Below are 17643 nucleotides of genomic sequence, written 5' to 3'. Positions count from 1 at the left end.
GAATTGGTGAATCTTATAAATGTTTTTAGTCTGGGAGGGGTCAAATATCCACGGCCCATTCCAAGCCTATTAATATCAACCCACAGCTGTCTGCTTAGCCTTTGCTGGTTATCAATTACAGGGGGGCCCACGTAATTTTTTTTGGGTCCCCCATTTTAATAACCAGTAAAGGCTAAGTATACAGCTGTGAGCTGATATTAACAGCCTGGGAAGCTCCATGAGTAGAGTTGAGCAACTTTGGTTGGATCGGGTTTCATGAAACAAAATTTGTTTCAGATGAAACTGGTCCGACTAGGGCAAAAAAAGTCGTAGTTTTGTCTGAAACCCGACCCCAATGCAAGTCAATGGGGAATAAAAGTCGGCATTGAGTGGATGAATGTCATCTGAAACAAATTTTGTTTCATGAAACCCGATCCGACCAAAGTCGCTCAACTCTATCCATGAGTATTACCCTCTTCCCAGGCTATAAACATCTGCCCCTCAGCTGTCCGCTTTCCCTCAGCTGGTTAATAAAATTACTGGGGACCCCATGCCATTTTTTTCTAGAATTTATTGATTTATTAATTAAATTCATGAACAATAAACTACACACTGTAATAATTATATATGTCACGGACATCTTTCTATCTATTCTTTGTGTATATCAAGCCCATCTATGTATTCTGACTTGTCAAACTGTGAATTTACTGTACGTAGCTCATGAACTGTTGGGTTTTCTAGGAGATGGGTGCTTAACAATTGCATGGTCCGAGTGCCGTGCAACTTTTTTCTCGCACTCATTGACTTGCATTGGCCATTGCAATCAGATATTTGCATTCAGGCCGGGGTCACACTTGCGAGAAACTCGCACGAGTCTCACGTCTCAATACCCAACACTGCCGCCGGCACTTGGACCGGAGCGCTCAGCTGCATAGAAATACATGCAGCTGAGCGCTCCGGTCCCGAGTGCCAGCGGCAGTGCCAGGTATTGAGATGTGAGAGTTTCTCGCAAGTGTGACCCCGGCCTCACAGCATGCTGTGATTTTTTTTTATCAATCCAATCCGATCTCATCGCACATGTGAGCGAGCCCTAGCAGTCAGCAGTAAACTCTCAGGCTTGCTTTACCGATGGCTACAATGTGCAGAGCTCCGTTACTACGCTTTGACTTTTTGCCAGGAGCCTTGTATTCAATGAACGTGTGACTGGAGCTGCTGAAAAGCAAAATCTGATGGCTATAAGAATCCACTGTGAGGTGGTTTAGGCATAATAACGCCACGACATCAAATCCTGAGATGTGAAAAAAACTGACAAAACCTCAGGACATCTGATTAGTTTTTGGCTTAGCGAAGAAGTGAAGGAAGGAGAGGTTTGTAACAGATCTTTTATTGAATATACTCCCCGCTGGCATCAATACACGTCTTATCCCTCTGCTGAGCGGTGGAGTTTTCAGCAGCAAATATGGCTCCGAGTCCTTAGACGATGTTCACGTGCAGCGTTTTTGCAGCATTTTTTATGCAAATTGAATGCCGCTTTTTACAGGCTAAAAAAAGGCTATGAGATCTCAGAAATCTCATGTTTTTTTTCCCAGACTGAATTTGAGGTTTTAAAAAAAAAAAAAAAATCTGCAGCATGTCAATTCTTTCAATGTTTTTTCACCCATAGAATTCACCGAGAAAGAGAAAAAAAAAAAAAAAAACAAGCTACAAAAATTTCAACCTTTTTGTGGCTTTCTTTAAACTTTTATTTAGTGAACAGAGCTAACTTTGTTGAACATGTACTATACACAAAACACTCACAATCTGCAACCCCCCCCCAAAAAAAAGTTGCAAAAATCTGGGACAAAAATGCAGCGCTTTCCCTGCCAGCCTTACAAAAATTGATCCCCGACTACTCAATTAGAGACTAATGTCTGCTTTCTGCACCTACAGATAGTTATTCTATAGCATATATATTTTTTATATTATTTTTTACCTCTCAGTCCAGTCAGATTGTAACTAATATCATCATAACATTGTAAATACCTTTATTTGTTTCTGACATTAGTCCATATTTACAGTTGTGATAGTGATAGTTCTGTATATAGGGGCAGTGTTATAGTAGTTATATTCTTGTACATAGGGGCAGTATTATAGTAGTTATATTCTTGTACATAGGAGCACTATTATAGTAGTTATATTCCTGTACATAGGGGGCAGTATTATAGTAGTCACATTCTTGTACATAGGGGCAGTATTATAGTAGTTATATTCTTTTACATAGGGGCAGTATTATAGTAGTTATATTCTTGTACATAGGGGCAGTATTATAGTAGTTATATTCTTGTACATAGGGGCAGTATTATAGTAGTTATATTCTTTTACATAGGGGCAGTATTATAGTAGTTATATTCTTGTACATAGGAGCAGTATTATAGTAGTTATATTCTTATACATAGGGGCAGTATTATAGTAGTTATATTCTTGTACATAGGATCAGTATTATAGTAGTTAGGGAGCAGTATTATAGTAGTTATATTCTTGTACATAGGGGGCAGTATTATAGTAGTCACATTCTTGTACATAGGGGCAGTATTATAGTAGTTATATTCTTTTACATAGGGGCAGTATTATAGTAGTTATATTCTTGTACATAGGAGCACTATTATAGTAGTTTTATTCTTGTACATAGGGGCAGTATTATAGTAGTTATATTCTTGTACATAGGATCAGTATTATAGTAGTTAGGGAGCAGTATTATAGTAGTTATATTCTTGTACATAGGGGGCAGTATTATAGTAGTTATATTCTTGTACATAGGAGCAGTATTATAGTAGTTATATTCTTGTACATAGGAGCAGTATTATAGTAGTTATATTCTTGTACATAGGAGCAGTATTATAGTAGTTATATTCTTGTACATAGGGGCAGTATTATAGTAGTTATATTCTTGTACATAGGGGGCAGTATTATAGTAGTTATATTCTTGTACATAGGGGGCAGTATTATAGTAGTTATATTCTTGTACATAGGGGGCAGTATTATAGTAGTTATATTATTGTACATAGGAGCAGTATTATAGTAGTTATATTCCTGTACATAGGGGGCAGTATTATAGTAGTTATATTCCTGTACATAGGGGCAGTATTATAGTAGTTATATTCTTTTACATAGGGGCAGTATTATAGTAGTTATATTCTTGTACATAGGAGCAGTATTATAGTAGTTATATTCTTGTACATAGGAGCACTATTATAGTAGTTTTATTCTTGTACATAGGGGCAGTATTATAGTAGTTATATTCTTGTACATAGGATCAGTATTATAGTAGTTAGGGAGCAGTATTATAGTAGTTATATTCCTGTACATAGGGGGCAGTATTATAGTAGTTATATTCTTGTACATAGGAGCAGTATTATAGTAGTTATATTCTTGTACATAGGGGCAGTATTATAGTAGTTATATTATTGTACATAGGGGGCAGTATTATAGTAGTTATATTCTTGTACATAGGGGCAGTATTATAGTAGTTATATTCTTGTACATAGGAGCATTATTATAATAGTTATATTCTTGTACATAGGAGCAGTATCATAGTAGTTATATTCTTGTACATAGGAGCAGTATTATAGTAGTTATATTCTTGTACATAGGAGGCAGTATTATAGTAGTTATATTCTTGTACATAGGAGCAGTATTATAGCAGTTATATTCTTGTACATAGGGGCAATTTTTATTGTAGAAAACCAACAAATACAATTAAAATAAACAGAATTCTTCCTTAATACAAAACATAAATTCTCATGAATGCATCAGACAATAATTATAGAACTAAATTAATACATTAGGAATAAAGGTAACTTAGAGTTCACTCCTGTGGAAAGAAGAATATGAAATAAACACTTTTAGTAACATGATCATGTTATTATCCCACAGACACATTCCTCCATAGTTTCTCATTACTCTGACTTTTCTTTATCTCTATCGCTCTTATCCATCTGAGCTCGGACAGTATCTTTGTGGCTGCGGTGACGGGATGGAAGGGCTCGCTGTGGAGGGACACTCGGGTTCTCATGTGCCAGTGGTAATATTTAATGGTGGTAATGATCAGGTACATTGTCCCCCTGTCGATGTTACCTTCAGTGGATGGGACACCATAGATAATGTCAGGGTATTTCAGGGACAGCAGTCTGGGGATTTTCAGCTTGGTCGATACTTCCGTCCATATTTCCCTACCTCCCCAGCAATCACAAATAAAATGCTCCATGGTTTCCTCCTGCTGACAACCAAGGGGACAGTTCCGATCCGAAACACTTAAATATTTTAAGTTCCCCCTCACAAAGAGCTTCCCATGTAGCGGCAGCCAAGCAATGTCAAAAAACTTTGCTGGAAGTCGCCTCCCGTTGAGGAATCGGAGACTGTCCAGAAGGGTCCTGGTGGCACAATCTCTTAGGGCCAGTGGAGAGTAAAAGAAAGTCCTACATATATGAGCACACAGATCTTTCCTCGTATTACTCTCAATGTAGGACTTCTCCAGTCCCCACTTCCTGACACACTTCAGACCATATTCCAGATACTGGGGGAGGTGGTCACCTGTCCATCTCCTCCTCTTGAGACTGCCGCCTCGCACCCAAGATTCCGCAAAAGGCAATATCCAATACCTGATACTATTCGCCCACAGGGAGCTACTGTTTGAATCCATGCTCCCAAAATTTACTTTCAGAAACAAGGAGTCAAAGAAAACCCTTGGATTTAACATATCCAGCCCGCCCTCACTCCGCCGTAGGTACGTTATTCCCCTCTTTATCAGGTTCATCCTGTTCCCCCACAAGAGCTGGAAGAACAGGCTGAGGAGCCTCGCCGAGAAGGATTCTGGCAAAGGAAAAACGACAGAGACATACAAAAAGACGGGGACCAGGTAAGTCTTCAACATAGCAACCCTTTCTCTGTAAGTCAGCCTCCAGTTCTTCCATCGCTGAACCTTTGCATTTCCGGTCTCCAATTTTTCCTCCCAATTTAGGCTGGCATTATCGTCCCTCCCAAATTTAACCCCTAAGATCTTAATATGGGTGGAGGCCTTAACAAACTGCGGCAGATCAAAGTCTGGGTCAGATTGCAATGTCCACAGAGCTTGACTCTTCTCAAGGTTGACCAGAGACCCGGAGGCCTCTGAGTAACTTCTGATGGCCGCAGACAACATCTGCACCTCATGAGGATTAGATATCACCAGCGTCACATCATCCGCGTAGGCAACCACCTTCAGAGGCAAGCAGTGGGGGGCCGGCACCCCCCAAAAGTTACACTCCGGCAGTGACCTCAAAAACGGGTCTATGGCAAAAACATACAGGAGTGGACTCAGCGGGCAGCCCTGTCTCACCCCCGCCTCAACTCCAAAAGTGCCACCCTGCCAACCATTAATCAGAGGAAAGCTCACCGCCTCTCTGTACAAAGTCTTCAGCCAATCCACAAATTGTCCTGGAATACCGTACTTTGACAAAGTGGCCCACAGATAGTCATGATCAACTCTGTCAAAGGCTTTAGCCTGGTCCAGACTGACAACATATCTCCCACACCGCAGAGCTTTACATCTCTCAAACATCTCCCGTATCGAGATGACTGCTCCAGAGATGTTCCGCCCTTTCACCGTGCCAAACTGAGAGCCTACCAACAGTGCCGAGGACAAACAGACTAATCTAGAAAACAGGATCTTTGCCAGAATCTTCCTGTCAACATTCAAGAGGGCAATTGGCCTCCAGTTCTTGATGTCGCTCGGCTCCTTACCTTTAGACAGCAGAATTAATGAGGACACTCTCATGGATGGAGGCATCAGGTGATTTTCTAGACAATTTTTGTAAACATCCACAAGAATTGGAGCCAGGAGGTCTTTGAATTTCTTATAAAATTCTGCTGTTATACCATCCGGACCTGGTGCCTTCTTCAGATGTAACTTATCAATGGCCTCCTTAACCTCCTCCACCGTTAATTCTGCTGTCAAAGGAGAAAAGTCCAGATCATTAATATCAGGTGTTGGAGTTGCCTCCAAGAATTGAGTCATTTTATGTTTATCCAAAGCCTTCCTCTGAAACAAGTCAGTATAATAAGATTTCACAACCCCCAGGATACCCTCCCGAGATTCCTGCAATACACCCTGGGAGTCAATGAGACCTGTGACCAATTTATTGGCCACCCGCTCCCGGCAATTCTCAAAGGGATCAGGTGCCCCCAAGACCCCATAATCCCGTTCGAGAACCAAGGAGGTATACCTGCTGTACTGATACTGCCTTATCTCAGATTTCAACCGGTCGATCTTCTCTTTGTTACCCCCGCCCTCCGAATAGAGTGACTCCAATTCTTTGCGCAGCCTTAGGTACTGGCTATACTTACTCCTGCCTTTCTTAACTGACAGTCTCTTCAAGAGGTATCTGATATCATCCTTGACGTCCTCCCACCAGTCGGCCATGTTGTCATAGAAGTCCACTCTCTGTAGATGACCCTGCAAAAGGGAATGGACACAACTCTGGACAGAGACATCATGGAGGAGGCTAGAATTGAGTCTCCATAACCCCCTACCAACATCAGCTCGCTTAGTGGCCCCCAGGCAGAAATATAGGGCAAGATGGTCTGAGTATGGGACGACTCTCTCACTCATGGCACCAATGACTTCCATGGGACTTACAAAAGCCAGATCTATTCTACTGCCTCTATTGGAGCAGGAATAGGTTATTTTTGGCTTTCGTCCTCCCCGTTTAAAGACGTCCCCTAATCCGGCCTGCAGGACTATGTTATTCAAGATCCTACCATCCCTCGTCACGGTTCTACCTGAGGAGCTGTCACCTGATGTCAGTATGGCATTAAAGTCCCCCGCCATTATCACTGGAAGAGAGGTGAACAGATAAGGCTTGACATCATTAAATAACTGTATCCTGTCAGTCACTGTCTGTGGCCCATAGATGTTAATAAGCCGGAGACTCCTCCCATGGACAGTGACTTCCAGGACCAGACACCTTCCCATTACCACCTCCGTCATCCTATGTACTGTCACATGCCCGGTGTTAAACAGAATGGTGACCCCGGCATACGGCTCCATAGCCAGTGACCAAAAAGAGGGACCAGACCGCCATTCCCTTTCAGCCTCCCTCATGAGCCCCTGAGTCGTCAGCCGCGTCTCCTGCAGAAAGATGACATCTGCGTCCAGGTATCGGAGATGGTCATAGACAGCGTGCCTCGTCCTCCTCACCTTAATGCTGTTCACATTACTGGATGTTATTTTTAATGAGAAATCTGCCATCACAATACCACAACAGAGGAACAGAGATGCAAAAGCCGCCATCATAAGTCTGGGTCACAGATGTTCTGACTACCACCGGTCTCCATGTCAGACTGTATCTCAGTGTCAGCAGGTACAGGCTTCCGTTTTGTAGGGGGAAGGTCCGCTACGTCCCTGTCATACTCAGTCTCTATTCTTTTTATCTCTTCCTCCAAGTCCCCATCAGACTCAGACAAAACATCAAACTTATTGGACACAACCATCACACCTGCCGAACTCTGGACTTTTTTCCTGCCACCCTGGCTAGTGACATACTCCTCCTCAGGTTTACGGGAGGCCTTGTCCTTTTTTTTCCTTTTAACCTGATTACAGCCACTTTCTTCAGCTAGAGATGGTGATACTGAAGTGGCTACATGTGGCTGCTGGACCTGAGGGACGACCTCCATGCTCCCCTCTGTACCCTCTGTGCAAAGCTGCTCTGATGTTACCCGAGCGGACCCCTGGTGGACCTCTGACCTGGTCAGTACTGTCCCTGACATTAAAGCCTCCTCCTCCTGAGCCTCTGTCCCTGTCACTAACTCCTCATCAGGAAGGAGCTTGCATATATTGTGCCAGGCATCAGGACAGTCCCTGTGAGGGTGGCCGACCTCCCCACAGAGGTTGCACTTGATGTTCTGGCAATCTGCCGCTAAGTGGCCGACTTCCCCGCACAGGCTGCACTTTACCACGGTACAGGTGTTTGCCAGGTGACCCACTTTACCACACTTAAAACACTTTCGTGGCTGCCCAGGGTAGAAGCAAACTCCCTTCTCCCTCCCGATAAAGAAGGAGTTGGGTAAGTGAGCCGTGATATTGTTGTGCTGGCGCAATTTCACCAGCACCTTCCATCCACCAGTCGATATACCGTCCTCATCCCTGTTTTTGGTGAGGTCGGAGACAAGGTCACAATGCCTCCGGAGCCACACCACAATGTCCTGCGGGGGAACAGCCTCATTTCAAAAGATGATATTAACCGTGGCGGTATCCGGCTTAGATATTGGAATGAAGCTGAACTTGTTCCAGCCATCAGCGTCCCTGAACTTGGGGAAATTGGCCCAGAATCTGTCCAGATCAGACATAAGCTTAAAGCTGATATCATAGCCCTGTCTGTCTGGCAGATTGATGACCGCCAAGATATTAACCGGCGCAAACCCCATCTGGCGGCACAGAAGCTCCCTGACTACCAGCCTCCTCTCCGGCAGATCCTCCTTGGCACCTCTGTGCCTGAACCGCACCACATTCCTCCTTTTGAAAGCCTGCCCGGTGTAATTGGCGCCGGAGGTAAAGGACGGAGCGCCGCGGCTCCAAACATTACTGGGAGGGACCTGTGGGGCCACACTGGGCTGACTGACAGGGTGAGGGTCTGCAGCGGAGGGGCCTGTGGCACCTTGTGTGCTGGAAACCAAAGGGGGGAAATCACAGACATTTTGCACATTTATATCAACATCATCATCATCAATCTCAATAGCATCATCAGGATGCGCAATGTCCACCACAGTCTCTGTACCCCCTTTAGCCCCCAACCCCACATGAACAGCATCAATATCCCCGGAATTATTGCTCTCCTGGACACCAACAGTAGATGCAGTCTCATGTCCACTGTCTTGCTGTTGTGCTGGGCATGCTGGGACTTGTGGTACTGCTGGGATCTGAGCCTCTTGCTTCTGCTTGGGGTCTGCCGCAGGTAGTTGCGGCTGCTGGTGCAGTATCTGACCCTCCTTAAAACAGAAGCTAGCGGGCTGCAGCACCGGCCGTACCTGCTGCCGGGTCCCCCCTGGGACAATGTCTGTGCGGGAACCAGCAGAGTCCTGCGTGCAGGACCTAAACCGCTCCTGGTTCCTATATGTCTCTGCCAGGGGCCCCATCCTCGCCAGCACACAGTCTATGTCCCGCACCACAGTCGCCAGCTCTACCCCCAGTGCATTCAGTCTCTGGTCATATACAGAGTGATCCCCAGGATTCGCAGCCTTCAACTTGTAAATACAGTCAATTTCCATTTGCAGAAGATTCCTCTGCTGCTGCAACTCACCCATCCTCCTGACCAGTCCTGGTATCTCCTCTGCCAGCTGTAGCTCCGGGGCACGCGGCGCCTCCTTCTGGGGTCTTGCTTTAGGGGTTGACACGTTGGTTTTTATTGTCGCTGGTTTTGTGGCTCCAGCATCCGCAACACTTTTACCACTGCCACCAGCCTGCAACCTCGTGCGTCCAGAGCTCGCCATGCTGGTCACCACATGTCCCAGCTGAAGGTTCTCCTGGAGTGTTTGCTTCTCCAGAGATGTCCGTCTCTGTCTGCCTGGAGTGAGCTGCACACCTGAAGCTGGTGATGGACTCTGCCTCACCTTCTGTGCAGCCACCTGCCCTCCAGCACTCAGGTTCTCAGCAGAAGATGCCTTCTGGGATTTCCTTCCAGGTTCTGGACACTGTTTGCCTTGACTGGCCGACTGTTTAACTGCACCATCCTTGCACACAGACAAAGCTTTCTCTTGTTTCTTTCCTGTGCTGAACTTCAACACAGGATCTTTCTCCATGCTGCTGGGTCTTCCATTCTGAGGTTTTTTTCCAGCAGAGGCAACTCTGGGATTTTCATCCACATGAGAAGGTTGGGAGTTTCCTCCCAGTGTAGGCCTGGAAGCCTGGGCCTTGCTTGGGGAGCTTCCCCGCCCAGGGTGGCCCCTCCCTGGGCTTGCTCCAGACATGAGGAGAACCACAGACACACAACCTCACAGCTAGGAGGCAGTATTATAGTAGTTATATTCTTGTGCAAAGGAGCAGTATTGTAGTAGTTATATTCTTGTACATAGGGGCAGTATTATAGTAGTTATATTCTTGTACATAGGAGCAGTATTATAGTAGTTATATTCTTGTACATAGGGGCAGTATTATAGTAGTTATATTCTTGTACATAGGGGCAGTATTATAGTAGTTATATTCTTGTACATAGGGGGCAGTATTATAGTTGTTATATTCTTGTACATAGGAGCAGCATTATAGTAGTTATATTCTTGTACATAGGGGCAGTATTATAGTAGTTATATTCTTGTACATAGGGGCAGTATTATAGTAGTTATATTCTTGTACATAGGAGCAGTATTATAGTAGTTATATTCTTGTACATAGGAGCAGTATTATAGTAGTTATATTCTTGTACATAGGGGGCAGTATTATAGTAGTTATATTCTTGAACGTAGGGGCAGTATTATAGTAGTTATATTTTTGTACATAGGGGGCAGTATTATAGTAGTTATATTCTTGAACGTAGGGGCAGTATTATAGTAGTTATATTCTTGTACATACGGGCAGTATTATAGTAGTTATATTCTTGTACATAGGAGCATTATTATAGTAGTTATATTCTTGTACATAGGGGCAGTATTATAGTAGTTATATTCTTGTATATAGGGGCAGTATTATAGTAGTTATATTCTTGTACATAGGAGCAGTATTATAGTTGTTATATTCTTGTACATAGGAGCAGTATTATAGTAGTTATATTCTTGTACATAGGGGCAGTATTATAGTAGTTATATTCTTGTACATAGGGGCAGTATTATAGTAGTTATATTCTTGTACATAGGAGCATTATTATAGTAGTTATATTCTTGTACATAGGAGCATTATTATAGTAGTTATATTCTTGTACATAGGAGCAGTATTATAGTAGTTATATTTTTGTATATAGGGGGCAGTATTATAGTAGTTATATTCTTGTACATAGAGGCAGTATTATAGTAGTTATTTTCTTGTACATAGGGGCAGTATTATAGTAGTTATATTCTTGTACATAGGGGCAGTATTATAGTAGTTATATTCTTGTACATAGAGGCAGTATTATAGTAGTTATATTCTTGTACATAGAGGCAGTATTATAGTAGTTATATTCTTGTACATAGGAGCAGTATTATAGTAGTTATATTCTTGTACATAGGGGGCAGTATTATAGTAGTTATATTCTTGAACGTAGGGGCAGTATTATAGTAGTTATATTCTTGTACATAGGGGGCAGTATTATAGTAGTTATATTCTTGAACGTAGGGGCAGTATTATAGTAGTTATATTCTTGTACATAGGAGCAGTATTACAGTAGTTATATTCTTGTACATAGGAGCAGTATTATAGTAGTTATATTCTTGTACATAGGGGCAGTATTATAGTAGTTATATTCTTGTACATTGGAGCAGTATTATAGTAGTTATTTTCTTGTACATAGGGGCAGTATTATAGTAGTTATATTCTTGTACATAGGGGCAGTATTATAGTAGTTATATTCTTGTACATAGGGGGCAGTATTATAGTTGTTATATTCTTGTACATAGGAGCAGTATTATAGTAGTTATATTCTTGTACATAGGGGCAGTATTATAGTAGTTATATTCTTGTACATAGGGGGCAGTATTATAGTTGTTATATTCTTGTACATAGGAGCAGCATTATAGTAGTTATATTCTTGTACATAGGGGCAGTATTATAGTAGTTATATTCTTGTACATAGGGGCAGTATTATAGTAGTTATATTCTTGTACATAGGAGCATTATTATAGTAGTTATATTCTTGTACATTGGAGCAGTATTATAGTAGTTATTTTCTTGTACATAGGGTCAGTATTATAGTAGTTATATTCTTGTACATAGGGGCAGTATTATAGTAGTTATATTCTTGTACATAGGGGCAGTATTATAGTAGTTATATTCTTGTATATAGGGGACAGTATTATAGTAGTTATATTCTTGTACATAGAGGGCAGTATTATAGTAGTTATATTCTTGTACGTAGGGGCAGTATCATAGTAGTTATATTTTTGTGCATTTGGAGCATTATTATTACAGTCATACCTTACGATTTTGGGGGCAGTATTATATAAAGTCTAATATAAAGTAGATTACTCAAATCATGTGACAATGAACACATGAAGTAATATTACGGTGATGTGACATTCACATGAATTAAAGATATAATTATGACTTAACATAACAACGTAAAACAAATGTGTCTTTCAGAAATGTTTTTGTTGCTTTATGTATCAGAGAAATAGTGTCTGCTTCTACGTGACAATACACAGGAGTCTGTGGATTGTATGTATTGAGGTGTAAATCCAGTCCCCTGGAGGCCGATATAACCCGCAGTGTTGACTGTTCAGCTTCCCTACAGACGCACAAAGCCCAAAATCAGAGAAGCATTACATTTACATTCAGTACATTTCACGAGAATAAATCTGCCGCTGACACGACGTGTATCAAATACATTTATAAAACAACAATCATGAAAGGAGCCAGGCGTGAATATGTGTAAAACCAAAATAGTAAAGAAAATATACACCGTGGTAATCTGACAGGTTAGGTGTGGATAATCTGAATAAATATTTGTAAAGTAAAATATTTGTGACCCCAATGTGGGCTTATGGTTTCTAAAAGAATCAGTATTTATTCTGAAATCTGGTCCATTTTTATACATTTAAATATAAATTTCTAGATTGTTTTACCTTCTATTAAAGAGGTTGTCCACATCCACTTCTTTTACATTGATGACCTATCCTAAAGATTTGCCATCAATGTCTAATCAGCCGGGGTCCGACACACGGCATCCCTGCCGATCAGCCAGCCAGAAATGCTCACCGAGCTCCTCCGTCTACTTGTAGTGACCACCGCAGGGTCATACCGAGCCCCGGCCACTACGAGTAGATAGGGCAGCTCGGTAAGTGAGTACTTCCTGCCGGCGGCCGCCTCCGCTAACACTGATAACAGCTGATCGGCAGGGGGGCGAGTTGTTGGATCTCGACCAGTTATTGATGACCTTTCCTAAGGATAGGTAATCAATGTAAAATAGTAGACAACCTGGTTAAACGTCAGCAGATCTTTTGTTGGGGCTTTCACAAAATTCATATTAGTAAACATTTTTCATTGGATTCTGCTGCATATTTTCCAATTTTTTGTTTGTCTTAAGTTCTTTAGATTAATTTTGTGCTCCAAACATTTGTGGAGAAAATCCAGTATGGCCGAAGATTTCATCCATTATCAGTTTATGCTTAAAACATGCAGCTCTGCCCTTCACCTTTCCAAACAAACCTACTTCACCACCGTTATCACCTCACTATCCAACAATCCTAAATTACTATTTGACACTTTTCATTCCCTCCTCAATCCAAGATTTCAGGCTCCCACCACCGACGTCAACGCTGACAAACTGACCAATTATTTCAAAGGAAAAATTTACCATAACCGACAGGAAATTATCTCCCAATCCCCTAATACCATGCACGGTCCCCACTCCCCCATTGCATCTAGCTCACTCTCTGTCTTTGAACCAGTTACAGACGAAGAAGTGATCAGGTTCCTTGCATCTTTTCAGCCTACTACTTGCTTCAGTGACCCTATTCCCTCACATCTCCATTTCCCTGGCAGTCAGCACTCGCTTAACTAAAATATTCAATCTCTCTATCTCATCTTGGATCTTTCCCTCCTCATTTAAACAAGCCAGCATACATCCATTACTTAAGAAAACTATCCTTGACCAGAACTGCGCTTCCAACTCCGGAAATGCTTGGTCCACTCCCATCTAATCTGCTATCTCTCAGATAACTCTCTTCTTGACCCTCTACAATCTGTTTTAGATAACTTTCTTCCTGATCCTCTAGAAATTGTTTCTGCTCTATATACTCTATTGAAACTGCCCTCACTAAATTTTCTAATGATCTACTAACAGCTATCTCTAATGGTCACTACTCCATGCTGATTCTCCTGGATCTCTCTGCAGCATTTAACACTGTGGATAACTGGCTCCTCCTCCCTATGCTCAATGTGTAAGAGGAGCAAGCAGTTTGTCTGATGCAGTGAGTAACCGGAGACAGACAAAGGGTTAACAAGTTTTCCTAACAATTGATAACAGCAATACTCCTCACAGGGAGGTAATAAAAGGGGTAACAAGAATATGTAACATAACAGTAGACTTATCGGTTGAAGTTCTGGCAAGGGGAAGACTGGAATATCTCCTGGAGGCGTTGCAACTGGTGCACAAAGTCTCTGGCTCTGTTCCGGAGGAAGGAATAGCACTGCCGCCCGACAGTGCTGAAGGATTCAGTCCTCTTTGTCTTTGATCCGCTGTATCGTAGAAGCAATCCTCTGAATGAATGACCCAGGAATGGCGCCGGCACGGCTCGCAAGCACGGGCACTAGCCACAACAGTTTGCGGTCTCTCGGAGTAGTCTCTAGGCTGTGGAATAGGTATCCCAGGCAAAGCAAAAGTATACGATGGTTGGCTCACAGACGGTGAATGCCTCTGACGTTATTGAATTACCAAGTCAATATACGGAGGTCTGGAAGCAGGGGAGTCATCAGTGGGAGCTACGGTTAGGGAATTAACCGTCTTCTGTCGTCTTCCTGCCAGGTCTGCTGTTCCCACGCTCAGGCCCCCTTAAGTACCCCGCACCCCCTGCTGTCTGACCGGATGGTTTCTCCCTCCCAGGGGAAATCTCCCCTGCTAGCAGTGGTGACAGCCCCAATAGTTCCAACCTTAAAAGGCACCGCACCCCACTGATTCCGTCTTGTCTCAGCTTCTTACACCTGCTGTTGGCCACTATGCTCTCTCCTGGTTTTCCTCCTACCTCTCTGACTGCTCCTTCTCATTATCTTTTACTGATTCCTACTCCTCTCATCTTCCCCTTACTGTTGGGGTTCCTCAAGGATTGGTTCTAGGCCCTCTCCTCTTTTCCTTGTACACTGCCCCTATTGGACAAACAATCAGTAGATTTGGTTTCCAATACCATCTCTATGCTGATGACACCCAATTAGACAGCTCTACTCCTGACATCACGCCTAAATTATTACAAAACACCAGTGATTGTCTTATCACTGTCTCCAGCATCATGTCCTCCCTCTACCTGAAACTGAACCTGTCAAAGACTGAACTCCTCGTGTTTCCTCCCTTCACTAACTTACCTAAGCCCGACATTGCCATTTCTGTTTTTGGATCTTTCACTACTCCCCAGCAACATGCCCACTCTCTTGGGGTTGTACTTGATTCAGATCAGTCATTGACTCGCTACATCTGATCACTCACTCGCTCTTGTTATCTGCACCTCAAAAACATTTCTAGAATTTTACATTTTCTTACCTTTGAAAAAAAAAATTCTTATTGTTGCTCTTATTCATTCTTGTCTGGACTATTGTAACTCTCTACTAATCGGTCTCCCTCTAATTAAACTCTCCCCTCTTCAATCCGTCCTGAATGCAGCAGCCAGGATCATATTCCTCACCAACCATTACACTGATGCCTCCACCCTGTGCCAGTTGTTGCAGTGGTTACCCATCCACTCTAGAGTTCAATATAAACTTATCACTCTCACCCACAAAGTGCTCCATGGCTCAGCACCACCCTACATCTCCTCCCTCGTCTCAGTCTACCACCCTACCCGTGCCCTCCGTTCTGCTAATGACCTAATATTGACATCCTCAATAATCCGAATCTCCCACTGCCGTCTCCAAGACTTCTTTGGTACTGTGCCAATTCTTTGGAATGCACTACCCAGGACACTTTGATTAATCCCCAATAACCACAGTGCCCTAAAAGCACATTCTTTTTAGATTGGTCTATCGACTTATCTCACTTATCTATCCATGTATGTCTTGTACAAAATTTTCTTCAAAATTAGGACCCTCATATCATCTGTTCTCACAACCTCCATGCACTTAATAGCCCTCTGTATCTGTACTGTGCACTTACTGGCTGGTGACCGGTTCTTGCAGCATTACATGAACACCCAATTTATTATACTGATTACCGGACCATACAACACATGCAATTATTACCATCCACCTTTCATGTCTCCCCTATTATCTATCTATCTATCTGTCTATCTATCTATCATCATCTACATACAGGAGCTTCTCACTAAATCAGAATATCATCAAAAAGTTCATTTATTTCAGTTCTTCAATACAAAAAGTGACTCTCCTATATTCTATAGAGTCATTACACACAGAGTGATCTATTTCACGGGTTTATTTCGGGTAATGTTGATGATTATGGCTTACAGCCAATGAGAACCCAAAAGTCATTATCTCAGTAAATTAGAATACTTTATAACACCAGCTTGAAAAATGATTGTAAAATCTGAAATGTTGTCCTAATGAAATGTATGTTAAGTAAATGCACTCAGTACTTGGTCGGGCTCCTTTTGCATCAACTACTGCATCAATGCGGCGTGGCATGGAGGCGATCAGCCTGTGGCAGTGCTGAGGGGTTATGGAAGCCCAGGTTGCTTTGATAGCAGCCTTCAGCTTGTCTGCATTGTTCGGTCTGGTGTCTTTCATCTTCCTCTTGACAATATTCCATAGATTCTCTATGGGCTTAAGGTCAGGCGAGTTTGCTGTCAATCAAGCACAGTGATACTTTGTGTGTACACCAGGTATTGGTACTTTTGGCAGTGTGGACAGGGGCCAAGTCCGGCTGGAGAATGACATTTCCATCTCCAAAAAGCTTGTCGGCAGAGGGAAGCATGAAGTGCTCTAAAATGTCCTGGTAGACGGCTGCGCTGACTTTGGTCTTGATAAAACACAGTGGACCTACACCAGCAGATGACATGGCTCCCCAAACCATCACTGATTGTGGAGACTTCACACTAGACCTCCAGCAGCTTGGATTGTGGCCTCTCCACTCTTCCTCCAGACTCTGGAACCTTGATTTCCAAATGAAATGCAAAATTTACTTTCATCTGAAAACAACACCTTGGACCACTGACAACAGTCCAGTTCTTTTTCTCCTTGGCCCGGGTAAGACGCTTCTGGCGTTGTCTATTGGTCGTGAGCGGGTGACACAAGGAATGTGACACTTGTAGCCCATGCCCTGGATACATCTGTGTGTGGTGGCTCTTGAAGCAATGACTCCAGCAGCAGTCCACTCCTTGTGAATCTTCCCCAAATTTTTGAATGGCCTTTTCTTAACAATCCTTTCCAGGCTGCGGTTATCCCGGTTGCTTGTGCACCTTTTTCTACCACACTTTTTCCTTTCACTCAACCTTCCATTAATATGCTTGGATACAGCACTCTGTGAACAGCCGGCTTCTTTAGCAATGACCTTTTGTGGCTTACCCTCCTTGTGGAGTGTGTCAGTGACTGCCTTCTGGACATCTGTCAGGTCAGCAGTCTTCCCCATGATTGTGGAGCCTACTGAAACAGACTAAGGGACCTTTATAAACTCTTAGGAGCCTTTACAGGTGATTTTTGTTAATTATTGTAATTTACTGAGATAATGACTTTTGGGTTTTCATTGGCTGTAAGCCATAATCATCAACATTACCAGAAATAAACACGTGAAATAGATCACTCTGTGTGTAATGACTCTATAGAATATAGGAGATTCACTTTTTGTATTGAAGAACTTAAATAAATTA

The 17643-nt window shown here is 42.8% G+C and overlaps 1 protein-coding gene across 5 annotated transcripts in view; it reads left to right on the top strand.

Annotated features, from left to right (window-relative positions):
• The window catches only part of DYNC1I1 (dynein cytoplasmic 1 intermediate chain 1), a 463207-nt gene that overhangs the window by 216710 nt on the left and 228854 nt on the right, over nucleotides 1-17643 (top strand). The gene's annotated exons all lie outside the window — the stretch shown is intronic.

This window comes from Dendrobates tinctorius, unplaced genomic scaffold (assembly GCF_039654945.1).
Source record: "Dendrobates tinctorius isolate UK_male_01 unplaced genomic scaffold, ASM3965494v1 ptg000070l, whole genome shotgun sequence".
Classification (NCBI taxonomy): domain Eukaryota; kingdom Metazoa; phylum Chordata; class Amphibia; order Anura; family Dendrobatidae; genus Dendrobates; species Dendrobates tinctorius.
The sequence above is the reverse complement of the archived record's forward strand: the minus strand, read 5'-3'. Positions and strand labels throughout refer to the sequence as shown.